Consider the following 5,000-nt stretch of genomic DNA (forward strand, 5'->3'; position numbering starts at 1 on the left):
TAGTTCTGACATCAGGTTGGACTGTTTTATGAGGAGAGGTGTAGTTCTGACATCAGGTTGGACTGTTATATGAGGAGAGGTGTAGTTCTGACATCAGGTTGGACTGTTATGAGGAGAGGTGTAGTTCTGACATCAGGTTGGACTGTTTTATGAGGAGAGGTGTAGTTCTGACATCATGTCTGAGGTTGGACTGTTATATGAGGAGAGGTGTAGTTCTGACATCAGGTTGGACTGTTATATGAGGAGAGGTGTAGTTCTGACATCATGTCTGAGGTTGGACTGTTTAATAAGGAGAGGTGTAGTTCTGATATCAGGTTGGACTGTTATATGAGGAGAGGTGTAGTTCTGACATGTCTGAGGTTGGACTGTTTAATAAGGAGAGGTGTAGTTCTGATATCAGGTTGGACTGTTATATGAGGAGAGGTGTAGTTCTGATATCAGGTTGGACTGTTATATGAGGAGAGGTGTAGTTCTGATATCAGGTTGGACTGTTATTTGAGGAGAGGTGTAGTTCTGACATCAGGTTGGACTGTTTTATGAGGAGAGGTGTAGTTCTGATATCAGGTTGGACTGTTATTTGAGGAGACGTGTAGTTCTGATATCAGGTTGGACTGTTATATGAGGAGAGGTGTAGTTCTGACATCAGGTTGGACTGTTATATGACGTGTAGTTCCGACATCAGGTTGGACTGTTATATGATGAGACGTGTAGTTCTGATATCAGGTTGGACTGTTTTATGAGGAGAGGTGTAGTTCTGATATCAGGTTGGACTGTTTTATGAGGAGAGGTGTAGTTCTGACATGTCTGAGGTTGGACTGTTATATGAGGAGAGGTGTAGTTCTGACATCATGTTGGACTGTTATATGAGGAGAGGTGTAGTTCTGACATCATGTTGGACTGTTTTATGAGGAGAGGTGTAGTTCTGACATCAGGTTGGATTGTTATATGAGGAGAGGTGTAGTTCTGACATCAGGTTGGACTGTTATATGAGGAGAGGTGTAGTTCTGACATCATGTCTGAGGTTGGACTGTTATATGAGGAGAGGTGTAGTTCTGATATCAGGTTGGACTGTTATATGAGGAGAGGTGTAGTTCTGATATCAGGTTGGACTGTTATATGAGGAGAGGTGTAGTTCTGACATCAGGTTGGACTGTTATGAGGAGACGTGTAGTTCTGATATCAGGTTGGACTGTTATATGAGGAGAGGTGTAGTTCTGATATCAGGTTGGACTGTTATATGAGGAGAGGTGTAGTTCTGACATCATGTCTGGTGTTAATGGTTATATTTGAGTTTGAGTTTATTTTTATTTTTACAGGGACAGTGCACATTAATCAACATTTCAGTTAAAGTGACGGTTTTAGTCAACCGGCTAATTTTCAACCGCAGTCCCTGGGCAGGTTATTAAAACAATTACAATATAGACAACAGCAACATAGAACAAGCAAGACATAGCAACATAGGACAAGCAAGACATAGCATACAGACAGAGCAACATAGGACAAGCAAGACGTAGCATACAGACAGAGCAACATAGGACAAGCAAGACGTAGCATACAGACAGAGCAACATAGGACAAGCAAGACGTAGCATACAGACAGAGCAACATAGGACAAGCAAGACGTAGCATACAGACAGAGCAACATAGGACAAGCAAGACGTAGCATACAGACAGAGCAGCATAGGACAAGCAAGACGTAGCATACAGACAGAGCAACATAGGACAAGCAAGACGTAGCATACAGACAGAGCAACATAGGACAAGCAAGACGTAGCATACAGACAGAGCAACATAGGACAAGCAAGACGTAGCATACAGACAGAGCAACATAGGACAAGCAAGACATAGCATACAGACATAGCAACATAGGACAAGCAAGACGTAGCATACAGACAGAGCAACATAGGACAAGCAAGACGTAGCATACAGACAGAGCAACATAGGACAAGCAAGACGTAGCATACAGACAGAGCAACATAGGACAAGCAAGACGTAGCATACAGACAGAGCAACATAGGACAAGCAAGACGTAGCATACAGACAGAGCAACATAGGACAAGCAAGACATAGCATACAGACAGAGCAACATAGAACAAGCAAGACGTAGCATACAGACAGAGCAACATAGGACAAGCAAGACATAGCATACAGACAGAGCAACATAGGACAAGCAAGACGTAGCATACAGCCAGAGCAACATAGGACAAGCAAGACATAGCATACAGACAGAGCAACATAGAACAAGCAAGACGTAGCATACAGACAGAGCAACATAGGACAAGCAAGACGTAGCATACAGACAGAGCAACATAGGACAAGCAAGACATAGCATACAGACAGAGCAACATAGAACAAGCAAGACATAGCATACAGACAGAGCAACATAGGACAAGCAAGACGTAGCATACAGACAGAGCAACATAGAACAAGCAAGACGTAGCATACAGACAGAGCAACATAGGACAAGCAAGACGTAGCATACAGACAGAGCAACATAGGACAAGCAAGACGTAGCATACAGACAGAGCAACATAGGACAAGCAAGACGTAGCATACAGACAGAGCAACATAGGACAGGCAAGACATAGCATACAGACAGAGCAACATAGGACAAGCAAGACGTAGCATACAGACAGAGCAGCATAGGACAAGCAAGACGTAGCATACAGACAGAGCAACATAGGACAAGCAAGACGTAGCATACAGACAGAGCAGCATAGGACAAGCAAGACGTAGCATACAGACAGAGCAACATAGGACAAGCAAGACGTAGCATACAGACAGAGCAACATAGGACAAGCAAGACGTAGCATACAGACAGAGCAACATAGGACAAGCAAGACGTAGCATACAGACAGAGCAACATAGGACAAGCAAGACATAGCAACATAGGACAAGCAAGACGTAGCATACAGACAGAGCAACATAGGACAAGCAAGACGTAGCATACAGACAGAGCAACATAGGACAAGCAAGACGTAGCATACAGACAGAGCAACATAGGACAAGCGAGACGTAGCATACAGACAGAGCAACATAGGACAAGCAAGACGTAGCATACAGACAGAGCAACATAGGACAAGCAAGACATAGCATACAGACAGAGAAACATAGAACAAGCAAGACGTAGCATACAGACAGAGCAACATAGGACAAGCAAGACATAGCATACAGACAGAGCAACATAGGACAAGCAAGACGTAGCATTCAGACAGAGCAACATAGGACAAGCAAGACATAGCATACAGACAGAGCAACATAGAACAAGCAAGACGTAGCATACAGACAGAGCAACATAGGACAAGCAAGACGTAGCATACAGACAGAGCAACATAGGACAAGCAAGACATAGCATACAGACAGAGCAACATAGAACAAGCAAGACATAGCATACAGACAGAGCAACATAGGACAAGCAAGACGTAGCATACAGACAGAGCAACATAGGACAAGCAAGACGTAGCATACAGACAGAGCAACATAGGACAAGCAAGACGTAGCATACAGACAGAGCAACATAGGACAAGCAAGACGTAGCATACAGACAGAGCAACATAGGACAGGCAAGACGTAGAATACAGACAGAGCAACATAGGACAGGCAAGACGTAGCATACAGACAGAGCAACATAGGACAGGCAAGACGTAGCATACAGACAGAGCAACATAGGACAAGCAAGACGTAGCATACAGACAGAGCACTATAGGACAAGCAAGACGTAGCATACAGACAGAGCAACATAGGACAAGCAAGACGTAGCATACAGACAGAGCCACATAGGACAAGCAAGACATAGCATACAGACAGAGAAAACATAGAACAAGCAAGACGTAGCATACAGACAGAGCAACATAGGACAAGCAAGACATAGCATACAGACAGAGCAACATAGGACAAGCCAAGACGTAACATTCAGACAGAGCAACATAGGACAAGCAAGACATAGCATACAGACAGAGCAACATAGAACAAGCAAGACGTAGCATACAGACAGAGCAACATAGGACAAGCAAGACGTAGCATACAGACAGAGCAACATAGGACAAGCAAGACATAGCATACAGACAGAGCAACATAGAACAAGCAAGACATAGCATACAGACAGAGCAACATAGGACAAGCAAGACGTAGCATACAGACAGAGCAACATAGGACAAGCAAGACGTAGCATACAGACAGAGCAACATAGGACAAGCAAGACGTAGCATACAGACAGAGCAACATAGGACAAGCAAGACGTAGCATACAGACAGAGCAACATAGGACAGGCAAGACGTAGCATACAGACAGAGCAACATAGGACAGGCAAGACGTAGCATACAGACAGAGCAACATAGGACAGGCAAGACGTAGCATACAGACAGAGCAACATAGGACAGGCAAGACGTAGCATACAGACAGAGCAACATAGGACAAGCAAGACGTAGCATACAGACAGAGCAACATAGGACAAGCAAGACGTAGCATACAGACAGAGCAACATAGAACAAAAAGCAGCAAGACAAAATTCATAAAAGCAACAAAGTGTTTCCACACCTCACAAGCTACAGACAACAGACAACATGGAGTGGCAACACACAGCTAGGGACCATGTTCACAAATCTGATTGACCTTTAGCCATGTCTTCAAGCATTTTGTGAAAGTGTGATATGTGGTGCAGTTATGTGTGTCTGATGGCAGTGTATTCCAGACATGGGAAGCTCTCACAGAGAATGCAGATGTACTAAAGGTGCTTTTCCTTAGGGGAAATATACAGTCACCTCTCATGGCAGACCTTGTGGATCTGCTGCCATATGTCTGGGTTTTCTGTTTAACAAAAATACTGAGTGGAGGGGGAGCCAGGCCATTGAGGATCTTGAATACAAGACATGCGTCGGTGTATTGCACAAGATTTCCCAACTCAAGAGCTCATGCTTTCTAAGGATGTGACAATGATGATGGCTATTGGGCTTCCTATCAAGCACTTTGAGAGCCTGCTTGTAGACGGACTGAATAGGTTTT

General features: G+C 44.0%; 1 protein-coding gene across 1 annotated transcript in view; it reads right to left on the reverse strand.

Moving 5' to 3' along the window:
• LOC116373428 (vacuolar protein sorting-associated protein 13B-like) overlaps window positions 1-5,000 on the reverse strand; it is a gene marked incomplete at its 5' end in the record, with an annotated part of 27,851 nt that overhangs the window by 13,049 nt on the left and 9,802 nt on the right. The gene's annotated exons all lie outside the window — the stretch shown is intronic.

Source organism: Oncorhynchus kisutch, unplaced genomic scaffold (assembly GCF_002021735.2).
Source record: "Oncorhynchus kisutch isolate 150728-3 unplaced genomic scaffold, Okis_V2 scaffold4045, whole genome shotgun sequence".
Lineage (NCBI taxonomy): Eukaryota > Metazoa > Chordata > Actinopteri > Salmoniformes > Salmonidae > Oncorhynchus > Oncorhynchus kisutch.